This window comes from Eleutherodactylus coqui, unplaced genomic scaffold (assembly GCF_035609145.1).
Source record: "Eleutherodactylus coqui strain aEleCoq1 unplaced genomic scaffold, aEleCoq1.hap1 HAP1_SCAFFOLD_206, whole genome shotgun sequence".
NCBI classification, from domain to species: domain Eukaryota; kingdom Metazoa; phylum Chordata; class Amphibia; order Anura; family Eleutherodactylidae; genus Eleutherodactylus; species Eleutherodactylus coqui.
The window spans coordinates 187,848-202,698 of NW_027101779.1; positions in this window are offsets into that span (position 1 = coordinate 187,848).

Genomic DNA, 14,851 nt, shown 5'->3' on the forward strand with positions numbered 1-14,851 from the left:
GCCCAGCAGGAACCCGAGGGCTTATGTGCCACGGGTGCCTGCTGTCCACCAGTTACCGCGTTATTGCTCTGAAAAAGGGGCTTCGCCGGCTTTTGCGCCGGGATCAACTGGATCCAAGCATCCGTCGCTTTTGTCGCCCAACTCACGTTACTCATTCCCGAAATCCGTCAACGAAAATCTTCGTCATAGCGCCACCATGCTGCACCGCCGTGCAGCTTGTAAGCGCTATGAATAGTGTTAATATATACCAGTAGCTCCGGGCCTTTTCCCGGCTGGTACTGGCATATAACGTGAGCCAGGGTCAACATGGCTTGTAGCCAATTGCTAAATGTTTTAGCTATTTTGGGCTTCTTGTCCCGTTCAGCGAAGCGCTCCTTATCAACCAACACATGCTCCACCGATAGGAGCGACCAAATGTCCACGTATATTCCACTTTTGATTTTCTCAATTGTGTCCTCCGCGAGGCCCACCCCCAGCGGGGCCACGCCACAAAATAGAGAATCTGAAAAACGTAGACCATCTTTTACCGACTCTTCGCTTTTCCCGGTCGCCACCGCTGGCGAACACCCGGTAGCGTGAGCCACATCACCAACCACGGGTGAGTCTCGTCTCCCCGGGTTAACACACAACACCGTTCCTTTACCTTTATCAAACTCATTCACCAGCGCTCTCAGCGCTACCATAAAATTATTCACGTTATTGGGCGACGAATCACCCCACACTCTATCACATTGGGACTCACCCTCCAATTCGTCCTCCGGCCCTGCCGAGGGGAAAGACGGGTGACTCGGTCCCGGTTGGCTCCTTTCCGGACTCGCCACCGCGTGTCGTACCCTGTCCCTATTACGGGAGACACCACGGGGTAGCATGCTATAGCCATAGGACGCCCTGGAGGCTGCGGCCCGTTCGCCCTGCCTTTCGGTACGTGAGGCCCGCCTCTCATCTGTGGAGGAAGCCGGTGAACATGGTAACGCCTGCTGCGAAGCCCAAACCGAAGTCCCATAGCCGCTGCGCCTACCGCTCCTGTCCACCGCTTCCGAACGCCTGTACCCTCTGGCGAAATGGGGCGCCTCCCGACGTGTACAAGGCTCACCAGACTCCGATGACGAGCTATCTATCCTTGCTTCGCTGCGCCAGCTTCCTCGCGCCATGCTGCCAACCCCCTGCCTGCCGCCTAACCCCCCCTCCGTCCCGCTACCGACCCCTTGACTACCGGGCAGGTAGCTTCCCCCCCCCCTTTACCCTTCCTCTGTCTCACCTGTCCGCTTTGCTCCACCCCGTAAGCCCCTTGCCGGCCTGAAGTGCCTTCGACTGCTTGTGCTCGACTGTCCTTCGCAAAAGGGAAAGAACCCCGGGGCGACATGTGATCGCTGCTCGCTGCCCCTCCTCCCCCTCCCTCCTTCCTTCGTACCCCGTAAGCCCCTTGCCGGCCTGAGGCGTCTTTATAATATATCCCGCTGCCCCTCATATTAGGGCATGAGCCCTGGGGCGACAAGGGGGCCATACTGCCTAATAGTACTCCCCCCCTTCCCCCCCTCTGTTTTCCCACCCTGCGCCTCTTCCTTCTCATCCCCCCCCCTCCCCCTTGTACTGCGCTCGTGCTGCTGTGGCCGCTTGCGCTGTTTCCAGCCTCGCTGCCGCCGCTGGCGCTCATCTCCCTCCGCTCGGGAGTCCCGACGCCGGTACTTCTTCCGGCCCGCGGATCCATCCGCCCGCCGCCGGCACGGCGCGCAGGCCGTCCCCCTTCTCTCTCCGCCTGACGCTGGACAGCCGCGGGGCAACCCCTTCCCACTCTGGACTTACTCGCTCCTGATGCCGCTGCTGAAGTCCCGGTAAGTCCCTCGGGGGTTTCTTCTATTCTTCCGGCCGCGCCCATGTTGTTTCCCGCCGCGGCTCGCTGCGGCCGCGCTCCGCCACCGATACTTGAACGCGCAGGTCTCGGGCTTGCGTTCTGGCCCCCCTTCTTCACGGCTGGGCTCGGGCTCAGCCTGGTAGGGGGAATCCTCCTTCTCTGGGGTCTTCCGCGGGGCGCACTGGAAGCCATCTGCGCCGGCTGTTCTTCTCCTGCCCCGGCTTCTCCCGACGGCGTGGCTCCGAACTCCGCGGCCATCCTCATCAGCCACTCAGGTCCCTGGCTGGCAACAGCTTCCTTGATCTGCAGAACAAGCTGGTCCATGTTTTCTCTCTTTTAATCTTCTGCCTTCCTTCACACGTCTTCCTTCTTCTCTTACTCCACGTGGAATGGCACACTACTCCTTCTCCTTCTCTCTTCTTCCTGCATTAACTCCTCCCACCTCCTCTGGTCGCTTAACCCTTTCCTGTCCTAATCTCCCGCCCCCCAGTCCCTCGCTCCTACGCTACCTGCTTTGTAGCTATCTAGGGGACAGATGCAGCTTGCCTGTCATCCTTTCAGCGTGTATGGCCTGAGGAGGAGGAGGAGGAGGATCCTGAAAGTGATCTTCTGAGTGAGGACAGCCATGTGTTGCGTACAGGTACCCTGGCACAAATGGCTGACTTCATATTAGGATGCCTTTCTCGTGACCCTCGCGTTACACGCATTCTGGCCACTACGGATTACTGGGTGTAAACACTGCTAGATCCACGGTATAAGGAGAGCCTTTGCACTCTCATTCCCGAAGAGGAAAGGGGTTCGAGAATGATGCTATACCACAGGGCACTGGTGGACAAACTGATGGTAAACTTCCCATCCGACAGCGCTAGTGGCCGAAGGCGCATTTTCGCGGCCCAGGTAGCAGGGGAGGCGCAGAGATCAGGCAGCATGTACAGCGCAGGCAGGGGAACACTCTCTAAGGCCTTTGACAGCTTTATGGCTCCCCAGCAAGACTGTGTCACCGGTCCCCAGTCAAGGCTGAGTCGGCGGGAGCACTGTAAAAGGATGGTGAGGGAGTACGTAGCCGATTGCACGACCGTCCTCGGTGACGCCTCTGCCCCCTACAACTACTGGGTGTTGAAGCTGGACACGTGGCCTGAACTCGCGCTGTATGCCCTGGAGGTGCTTGCTTGTCCTGCGGCTAGCGTCTTGTCAGAGAGTGTGTTTAGTGTGGCTGGGGGAATCATCACGGATAAGCGTACCCACCTGTCAACCGACAGTGCTGACAGGCTTACACTCATCAAGATGAACAAAGCCTGGATTTCCCCAGACTTCTCTTCTCCACCAGCGGACAGCAGCGATACCTAAGCAATACGTAGGCTGCACCCGCGGATGGAAGCATTGTTCTCTATCACCATCCAAAACGGGGACCTTTTCGCTTCATCTATCTGTGTATTCTATTCATCCTCCTCCTCCTGCTCCTCCTCCTGAAACCTCACATAATCACGCCGAACGGGAAATTTTTCTTAGGCCCACAAGGCTCAGTCATGTAATTTTTCTAAACAATTTTTATACGTTTCAATGCTCATTAAAGCGTTGAAACTTTCACCTGAACCAATTTTTATTTTAACTGGGCTGCCTCCAGGCCTAGTTACAAATTAAGCCACATTAACCAAAGCGATTAATGGGTTTCACCTGCCCTCTTGGTTGGGCATGGGCAATTTTTCAGAGGTACATTAGTACTGTTGATACAGCAATTTTTGTGGGCCCTCGCCTACAGTGTAATCAAATTAATTTTTAGCCCACCTGCATTAAAGCTGACATTACCTCAGCTGTGCTGGGCACTGCAATGGGATATATTTATGTACCGCCAGTGGGTTCCAGGGAACCACCCATGCTGTCGGTCCACACGGAGTTGTAACTGCATGTGTCCACTTCTAAAGAACCCCAGTCTGACTGGGGCATGCAGTGTGGGCCGAAGCCCACCTGCATTAAGCACGACATTACTACCTCAGCTGTGTTGGGCAATGCAATGGGATATTTTTGTATGTACCGCCGGTGGCTTCCTGGCACCCACCCATGCTGTGGGTCCACAGGGAGTTGTAAATGCATCTGTTTCCACTTCTAAAGAACCCCAGTCTGACTGGGGCATGCAGTGTGGGCCGAAGCCCACCTGCATTAAGCACAACATTACTACCTCAGCTGTGTTGGGCAATGCAATGGGATATTTGTATGTACCGCCGATGGGTTCCTGGCACCCACCCATGCTGTGGGTCCACAGCATGGTTGTAAATGCATCTGTTTCCACTTCTAAAGAACCCCAGTCTGACTGGGGCATGCAGTGTGGGCCGAAGCCCACCTGCATTAAACATGACAATACTACCTCAGCTGTGATGGGCAATGCAATGGGATATTTTTATGTACCGCCGGTGGGTTCCAGGGAGCCACCCATGCTGTGGGTGCACACGGAATTCCCATTGCGGAGTTGTACCTGCCTGTGACTATATATAAAAAAACGCGGTCTGACTGGGGCATGCAGACACCTTGACAGAATGAATAGTGCGTGGCACATAGGTTCCCCATTGCTATGCCCACGTGTGCAGCTCCAGATGGTGGTGGCACAGGATTGGATTTCTGATTGCTTCTGTACAGCATTGTGGGCTATCGCCCCGCCACTTTTAAAGAGGGTCGCTGCCTAGCCGTGCCAACCCTCTGCAGTGTGTGCCTGCTTTTCCTGTGGCAGACGCACTTATAAATAGACATGAGGGTGGCGTGGCATGAGGGCAGCTGAAGGCTGGGCAGGGACAGTTTGGTGTGCGCTGTGGATACTGCGTCGTGCGGGAGGGGGGGGGGGGTTTGCAACATGTAACCCAGGAGAAGTGGCAGCGGACTGTCATGCAGGCAGTGATTGTGCTTTGTTGGAGGTAGTGTGGTGCTTAGCTAAGGTATGCATTGCTAATGAGGGCTTTTCAGAAGTAAAAGTTGTTGGGGGGGGGGGGACCACTCTTGCCGCTATTGTGGCTTAATAGTGGGACCTGTGAACTTGAGATGCAGCCCAACATGTAGCCCCTCGCCTGCCCTATCCGTTGCTGTGTCGTTCCCATCACTTTTTTGAATTGCCCCGATTTTCACAAATGAAAACCTTAGCGAGCATCGGCGATATACAAAAATGCTTGGGTCGCCCATTGACTTCAATGGGGTTCGTTATTCGAAACGAACCCTCGAGCATCGCGAAAAGTTCATCCCGAGTAACGAGCACCCGAGCATTTTGGTGCTCGCTCATCTCTATTCTCCACCACAACATTATGAGCTTGAAGTAGAAAATGAAGAAAGTGTGGAAAAAGAAGAACCCAACAAGCCTTCCACATCCCATGACCCTGAGTTTGAGGTAAAAGATGATACAACGCACAGACTGAGTTGAGGGGAATTGAGTGATCTCATTCAAGAACATGACTTGTCAAAGGAGAAGGCTGAACTTCTAGAGTCAAGACTACAGCAATGGAATCTTCTCCAACGTGATGTCAGGGTCTTACAGTACAGAGAACGTCAGAGGGATCTGCTTCCTTTTTTTGAGAAGAAAAACAATCTGGTTGTTTGCTGTGACGTTAATGGCTTGATGAAATGTTTGAATTTGAACCATGATCCAACTGAATGAAGGCTATTCATAGACTCCTCCAAGCTTAGATTGAAGCTGTATTACTTCACAATGCCAACCGTCTTCCTTCTATTCCTGTTGGTCATGCAGTTCACATGAAGGAGACCTATACAAACATGACAGCCCCCTCGAATCAATTAAATGCGCTGAACACAAGTGGAGCGTGCTCGCTCATTTCTAGAAATCCCGTTATATTCAAGTGGACTGGCCTGCAAGAAACGTACTGTTTGTAAGTAGTTTGTAAAAGGGGTTTATGTTGGGGTGTGAGCGGAGTCTGCGGTGGAGAGGCAAGGAGGGTTTATTACTAAGTTCATAGTATCGCTGACGGGACCAGCGTACTTTCTGTTCTATGGAGTCAGTAAGACAAAGATCCAGTTCAGTTCTAGCTCGAGATAATGCTTGGAGATTATTTTTAGATGGATGTTTTTTGGACACCTCTTCAAACTTAGAGACTCGTTCTAATTCCAGTTGTTGTGACATACGTTCCTGTTAACGGCAGGCGGCTATTTGTATTAGGTGACCTCAAATCACTATATTGTGTGCTTCCCAAAGAGAAATGGGGGAGGAGGCGGACAGGTTGTTAATTTGAAAATATTCTTCCAGTTGTGGCGTTAATAGGGATACAACCTCAGGGATTGATAAAAGAGAGTCGTTAAGGATCCAAGATGTGTTTCTGGATTTAGACATCAAGGAATTACAGGTGATGGACAGCGGGCTATGGTCAGACCATGGCACCGACAGGATTTTAGACTGCAGTATTTGAGGTACGAAAATGTCGGGAACTAGAATGTGGTCTATTCTCCTGTATAGGGAGTGTGAAGCTGAAAAATGTGTATAGTCTTTAGGGGTTGGGTTTTGTTCCCGCCAAGTCTACTAAGTGGTATTGCTGAGGGAGGGACTTAACGTTGTGCAACAGAGGATGGGCACGGAGAGTGATAGAATTTCTATCCAGATTCGGGTTAAGAATGCAGTTTGAGTCACCGCAGAAAATTACTGTGCCCCTTTTATTGGCCTTAACCAGTTTGAAAAGTTTTGTGAAATATTGAATTTGCCTTGAATTTAGAGTATAGTGGGAGACGATGGACATCTTGCATGGAGCCTGTTAATAATAGGTAGCGACTAGAGATGAGCGAACCTACTCGGCCATGCCCCTTTTTCACCCGAGCACCGCGATTTTCGAGTACTTCCGTACTCGGGTGAAACGATTCGGGGGGGCCGTGGGTGAGTGGGGGGTTGCAGCGGGGAGTGGGGGGGAAAGGGAGAGAGAGAGAGAGAGCTCCCCCCCTGTTCCCCACTGCTACCCCCCGCTGCCACCACGCCATCTCCCGCTCCCCGGCGCCCCCTGAATCTTTTCACCCGAGTAGCCAGGTACTCGAAAATAGCGATGTTCGATCGAGTAATTACTCGAAACGAGTACGTTCGCTCATCTCTAGTAGCGACCCTCTAGGTCCACAATAGTGGAGGCGTGTGTGAAAGGAACTGATTTACTAAAGAAGATGGTGACTCCCTTGGTTTTGGTTTGTGCTTTCGCTGAATAAAATGTGGGGTATTGAGAAGAAAGCTAACGTGGGGCAGAGTTGGTGGAGAAGTGGGTCTCTTGCAGGCACACTATATCTGCATGTCTGCTCTTGTAATATCGGAACGCCTTTGAACACTTTGGAGGTAAATTAAAGCCTTGTACATTCTCAGAAATTATTTTTAGGTCCATGGGTGGAAGTAAGGACTATTAAGAATGGAAACTGTCTTAGATCCTTCACCCCATGGGAGGGTAGGTTGGGGGGGAGTAGGGAGAGGGAAGAGGCAGGGGGAAACAGGGTGTGGCCAACAAATACAATTAGCTCTAGGAGCTAAGTCAGCTCCGAAATGGGGTGGTTTATAGTGCTGATGGCTAAAGATAAAAGGTAGGAAAAGACCCTATGGGAGGTAGGGAGGGGAAGGGGGGAAGCAGACAGCAAGGAGAGAGAGGGAAGCTTGTTTGTAGGTATTAATCTGTTTAGAAGGTGCGTTGTTCCATTCTCCTAAAGATTTGTCACCAGGAGCATGCCTGTTGTACTCTTTTCTCCTTGTTTGTTGGGTGGGAACTCATGAGTATTGTTGGGAGGTGATTTCCCACTCATTTGGATGCAAAGAAATGCTCACAACAGGTGAGGGAGAAAGAGCCAGCAGAAGAGTTCCAGGTCACTTTGCCTCGAAAATCTTATATAACCGTGATACCAAGAGATCCTGTTTCCCTGAAAATAAGCCCTACCCCCAAAATAAACCCTAGCAAGATGTTTAAATAGTGTCCAGGCAGTTATACATGTAAAAAAGAAACATATTGGAGCAAAAATTTATGTAAGACACTGTCTTATTTTCGGGGAACATGGGATTATGGATCATTTCTGGGAGTTGTGGCATTTTTCTCTCTGACTCCGGTGTAGGTATAGGAGGTGAGGGGATGTAGGAGATGAAGCTGCAGAGCCCAGCTGAGGAGGAGGTTTTTGAAGGTTTAATTCCTTATCAGCTTAAATGGAAAGCCCCATCTGTATTGTATCCTTTCCTGATGCAGGATCAATAAGTACGGCTTGAGGGCCCTCCTCTTGGATAGTGTTGATGGTGCCAAGTTGGGAAACAACTGATAGTTAAAGCCCTGGAATGTTAGCTTGCGGGAAGAGCGAGTGGCGCGCAACAATTGCTCTTTAATGCGATTGAAGTGGAGTTTTAACACAATGTCCCTGGGGGGGGGGGCCGTTTGGGTTTGGTGCTCGCAAAGCTCTATGAATTCTGTCAAGTTCTAATTGGTCAATTGTGATGCTCGGGTAGAGCTCCTGGAACAACGCCGTCACTGTTGATTGAAGGATTTGATGGGGACTCCATGATTTGTATTTTCTCCCGACGCACCCTATTTTCAACAACTTCCAACTTATGATAAAGAAAGTATCTCTTCAGGGAGCTGCTCTATTTTTTTTTCATGGGAGTCTAGGACTATGGTAGCATTGCACATCCTGTCTTCAAGAGTAATTGTCCTCTAGCTAAGCTCTCGAAATTCGTTGGAAAGTTTAGTCGCTATTTTGGAGAGTTGGACTTTCTGAAGCATTATGGTTAGGGCTCCCAGTGTTGGCATTTGAGGGAAGCTGTAAGTCCTCCATCAGAGGAAATAGGGGGCCTCCTGCAGCGTTGATGATTTTTTAGCATCCTGCTGCGATCTTAGGCTATTTTTCCCTGCTCTGCATTGAATGGGGTGCATGGTTGCTGTGTTAGAAGTAAGTAGGCTAAAAGATGCTTTGTTCTAGTTCCTGGGTAGGGTGGGTCTTAGGGTCTCTCCGGAGTTGTGATCACTATTCGTAGCCGTATGTGGTTAACGTTGCATTAGTATGACAACATTCTATTTAGACACCAGAGTCTCTTTCTTGATACACTTTCAGTAAGATGCACTGGTGTGGCGATGCGTGCGTTATATGTATGTTGTACTGCAGGGGCTACCACAAGCTTTCGTCTGCGCTGTAACTAAAGCACGATTGCTTTTTGCTTGTTATAGCAATACCGACCACTAGGTGGCAACAGATTCCTCCTACTGTGTATATCTGGCAAGGTGTACTGCAGTTGGAGAAAACTTAGAGCTTTGCAGTGGGTCCTGAACTACCAGCACTGACCAATGTAGGTGGGGTGTTGTTCACAGTGCTGGGAGGGATATAGAACCCTGCATGGGTCCATACAAGGTGGAGAATGCCCTTTTACAGAGCTGGTACTGGTTGTGGGGTGGAGCCAACTAGGAATGGTGGGAGAGTCCTGCCTTAGTGCAGTTGGTGTCCTTACAGGGCTTGCAGGTATTGTGGCAGTAGGGACAATATGCAGGATGCCGTCAGTCCTATGTGGTGCCCCTGTGGTTCTGAGTGGCCTCTTGGTGTATGCGCTGCTGGCTCTGCTGTGCGGGGTGTAGCAGAGCAACAGGGGACTCACCCTGGTAGATGCTGCAGTCATTTCACCAGCACTCTGCAGGTCCAGCTGCCGTGCCTCCGCTGTGAATAGGGTTGCCACCCGACCTGTAAATCACCAGCCTGGCCAGTATTTTTACCGCCCAGGGTGGTGCCGGTATTTTTTTTACCGGCCCTATTAAAGGCCGGTATTTTTGTCGGGCCCCGGGGACTGCAGCAGGCTGCGACAAAAATACTGGCCTGTATACTCTGCAGGAGGCAACCCATGATGCAGGGCAGCGTCAGTCAGCAGCCAGCAGACTATGGTGATGACACGCCCCTGTTGAGTGTCCGCCAGAGCACAGGAAGTCTCGCACATGCGCTTTAGCCTCCTGGACTACTAGCGTGCGCGGGCAGCAGAGACACAGCCCGCGTGTGTGGCGGGAGTCGGGACTCAGGAGTGGGAGTACTGACTCGGGACTTGCTCGGACCTTGAACGTCGGTGGCTATAGAGGCAGGGGTGAGTCTAGTGGTGAGACCGTGACTGAGAGAGGTAAAAAGGCTGCAGAGCAGCACAGAAGACTAGTCGATATGGTGACGAGGGAGGAGGCTGATCGCTGCCTGGGGAGTGGGGACTCTGGAGTCTGGGTCCCAGGGAGTGTGGGACACACAAAAGAGCCTGAACGGTGCCTGACTGCAGACAGTCAATATAGGAGCACTGGGTGGGTGGGGCTGTAGGAGCACTGGATGGGGCTACTATAGGAGCACTGTTATTGTATGGAGCTACAGGAGCACTGGATGGAGCTATAGGAGCACTGTATGGACTCCTATATCTCCATACAGTGCTACTGTGGCTCCATACAGTGCTCCTATAGCTCCATATAGTGCTCCTGTAGCTCCATATAGTGCCCCTGTAGCTCCATATAGTGCTCCTGTAGCTCCATATAGTGCTCCTGCAGCTCCATATACTGCTCCTGCAGCTCCATATAGTGCTCCTGCAGCTCCATATAGTGCTCCTGTAGCTCCATACAATGCTCCTATAGGTCCATATAGTGCTCCTGTAGCTCCATATAGTGCTCCTGCAGCTCCATATAGTGCTCCTGCAGCTCCATATAGTGCTCCTGCAGCTCCATACAGTGCTCCTGTAGCTCCATACAGTGTTCCTGTAGCTCCATACAGTACTCCTGTAGATCCATACAGTGCTACTGTGGCTCCATACAGTGCTCCTGTAGCTCCATATAGTGCTCCTGGATGGCAGTATATGGCATACTTATATGGCATCCAGAGGTCAGGCACAGGCTGCTGTCACTCCTGGTGGTCTGGGGGGGGTTTCTACAGTAGTCAGTGAGTGACACCAACTTTCCAGGTTGGATCACAACTGTTGCAGGAGGGGCAGGGGGCAGAGCAGTCACACAGAGATGTAGCAGAGCTCTGGGCATCTCCTGTATATAGTGATGTGCGGTCCGAATTTTCAATTGTGGGGAAGGGCACCAAGGGGGGAACTATTACCACTGGAGCTACTGAGGGGGCACTATCACCAGCAGAATGCCGTGATAAGCCACACCCAAGCCACGCCCCCATTTAACCATGGCCGGTATTTTTTCGTGACAAAGGTGGCAACCCTGGCTGTGCAGCTTCTTTCTCCCGGGGTCAGGGGGTCTTCTCTGGCACCCGGGAGTACCTCAAGCTGCAGAGGAGTGCTGTGAGCGTCTCCCGCTCTGTCCCTGATGGGGAGCCGCTGGTCCCTCACACGTGGTTCTCTGAGCTGCGTCTAGCTGCCGGAGCTCCCACTACCAGCGGTATGAGGAGTGCCGTGTGTGGCCTGCTGCTACTCTCTCTGTGGGGGCCTGCAGCGGTCCTTCCAGGTTTGCGGCAGATGAAGTGTGGCTCCCGAGTCCCGCTCTCCACATTGTAAACCATGTTAAATCACATTTTTGCTCACACTCGCAGATATGAATTATCTATTCCGTGACCAGGGGAAAAATTGCCGCATGCCATATTTTGCTGCGGACTCCACACAGACGGCCTCCATTGAAGTCAGTGGAGTCAGTCTAACCTGCAGCCCATACGCAGCTAACATTGTGTATGGCCCGCGGGTATCCACGCCATTGCTAAGCGACTGCACCGGAAATACAAGCATTAAAAAAGGAAAAAAAAACTACTGCACATGACCGACGGACAGAAAATTCAGGTAAGTGGGGTCACCGGCTTCATAGCCCGAATCGGCTGCAGGCCCTTCCGCATGCGGAATCTGGCCCGCCCGTGTGAAGCCGGCTATATTGTATCTTATCCATACAACGTTTCACAAATCTCTACTTTTTTATTTATGGCCCTAGGTCGCAGCAAAAAAACAACCCAAGCATCCAGAGCTTCAAGATGCTGAACAAACTAATCAGGACGATGAAGTTGCTGTGTCACAACCTTCAAGGAGCCAAGAGGTATGTTACTACTTAGAAGGTTTTCCAGAACAACCCTACTGATGACCTATCCTTAAAAGTAGGTCAACAATAGTTGATCATGGAGGATCCAGGGCTTGGGATCCCCTCCAATTGAAATGCTGTGCTTTGATGAGTGCCACGTCCTCTTCTCAGGCATGTGACATCACGCTCATCGGTCATGGCTAGAGAGCAGCTCAGTCCATTTCACTTGAACTGCAGTACCAGCCACAGGCACTATACAGTGTATGGTGCTGTGCCTGGCATGGACTGAAGTGACAGAGGTTCTTATCTGAGTGTTGCTGTCTCTTCAGTCAGCTGATTGGTAGGGATCCCAAATAGTGGACCCTCACTGATAACTATTGATGACCTATCCTGAGCACAGAAAAGCCCTTTAATGTTATTGGTCACAGCGTTCATCTGTTGCGCAGGGGGACATCATCTCTGTGGTAATGTAGGGAGTGCGTCATTCCACGTCAAATGATCTAATTTGGGAGAGGGTCCCTGCTCGAATATTTTCAATTTTTCTGAAATTTTTACAAAATGTTCATTGTTCATACACCACCTGTATGAAGTTTTGCAAAGTTCCAGCTTAGGCCGCCTGCACACGAGCGTTCCGGATTCCGCTAGCGGATTTTCACGCGCGTATGATACCTAAATGTGCTTGCGGATAGGTGCGGATGCGTGAAAAATCACGCACGGATATACGCGGATGTGTTGCGGAAAAAAACGCACAGAAAAAACAGCAGACACCCCTTATTGTAAACCCAACCCCTAGAGAACTGCCCATTCCTTGGAAAACAGCTTAAAAACCAACACCCAGACTCCGTTTTGTCCCTCTTGCTTGTGCGAGCACCGTTAAATTATTCTGGCAACATGCTTTCACCCGGTGAGCAGATGTCTTTGTGGGCATGGTTGATCCATGTAACTTTTTTCAGGCGCTTCTCCAGCGTGACTTTATTTCAGTCACTGCAAAAAAATTCACAAGAGGAATTCATTACTACAGATTTTGCGTTCTTACATCCTGCATTGGCAAGAAATACTACCTATCTCCCTCTACACATTGCGGGTGTCTGCTGAACAAGGCTATTAACCCAATAAATGCTGCTTCAGTGGCACCAGTGGAAAATACAACTGTTCCCGCAAAAAACAAACAGGGAGGGCTTAGTAACCTGGGCGCATCCTGGCGGCTGATGCACCCGTCTTCCTGCACAAGACGGCCGCAATGCAGGATGGACGTCTTTCCACAGAGCTGGAGGAAAGAACACAAGTCCGGCAATGGAGCCGGTCATGTGCTCTTTTCTGCCAGCGTTGCGGAGAGTCGTCTGTCCTGCAGTGTGATCGTTTTGGTATCGCTGCATGCCTGATCTATCAAAGTAATGTATGATTTACCCTGCATGGTGAACGTGGTAAAAAAAAATAAAGAATATACGCCCGAAATGCACTTTTTCGGTCACCCTATTTCCAAGAAAAAATGTAATAAAAGGCGATCAAAAAGTCAACTGTATGCGAAAATGGTACCAACAAAAACGTCAGGACATACCGCACAAAATGAGCCCTCACACAACTATGTTGCCAAAGAAATAAAAAAGTTATTGCACGCAGAAAATGGACACAGAAAATAATTTAAAAAAATTAAATATCTTAAAAAAAAAAATACAAGTACTACAGCAAAAAAAATACTATATAAGTTTGGTATCGTAGTAATCGTACTGACCCATAGAATAAAAATATCAGGTCGTTTTTGTTGCACTTTGCGCGCTGCAGAAACAGGACGTCCGAAAGATGGTGGAAAGTCTTTTTTTTTCTCTCTGATTACAATTTTTTAAAGGTTTTTCAGTAAATTATATGGTACAATAAATAGTGCCATTGCAAAATACAACTCGTCCCGCAAAAAATCAAGCCCTTATACAGCGACGTCGATGGATAAATAAAGGAACTACGATTTTTTAGGGAGTAGGGGAAAAAAAAGGAAAAAAAGCAAAAAAGCTCCGTCACTAAGGGGTTAAAAGTGGGGATGGAAAAAAGCACAATAAAAACAAAAGTAAAACTGCTTGGCCACTAAGGGGTTAAAATGAAGAAAAAAAGGACATTTGACGCAATAGCGAATAATACTCACGCAAGTTCTTTTCCGCTTCTATTGCGTTCGTCCAGGCATCACCATAAACCTGAGCGGAGAGTTGAAGCCAGGATTGTTCCTTTCTATTCTTGTCTAGGTACTCTGGGGAGTTACTGTCCCATATGCTAGGGAAGTCCTGCATCATTGCGACAAGTTTGCCCATGTCGATCATTATTCGTTACGCCTGGTGGCTGGTGGCTGATGACTGGTGGCTTGTGGCAGGCTGGTGGCTTGTGGCTGCAGGCTGGTGGCTGCTGGCTGCTGTCTGGTGGATGAGGTGACTGGAAGGGCAGTGCTGCTGCTGAAATTTGCCTGTGAAGCTCTGTGCTGTGTGTTGGGACGCCTCCTACCATGTCTACTTCCTGTAGTCATAGTAACCAGTGACTCCATCCGCAGCTGCACTGCGGATGTACTGCGTGAAAAAACGCACCCATTCACTTGTATTGGAGGCTTCACGCGCAGAATCCGACCCAAATTAGAACAGGTTGCAGATTTTTTCACGCGCGTGAAAAAACGCGATACAAATCTGTCCGTCTGGGGACAACTGCGGATCCTCATAGGAGTATATTGGCTGCGGTCTGGGGCAGATAATGTGCCTAAAATAACACGCTGGAAATTCAGTTCGTGTGCAGGCACCCTTTAGGGCGCAGCCACACGGGCGTTTGTAACCGGCGTTTTTCCGCACGTCCAAAAATTCGCACCAGTTAGAACCAATGCTTTTCAATGTGAGTGATCACATGGGCAAATTTTACATGCAGAAAAACGCCTGCGGTGAAAATTATAGAACAAACCAGTGTTCTGTGTATGCTGTCGCATCCGGGGGTTTCACCTTGTGCTTCATGTGGCCGGTGGCAGCAGTGCCGACCCCACTGAGAACATATATGAAGATAGTGATCCTCTGCCATAGCTGTCACAGCT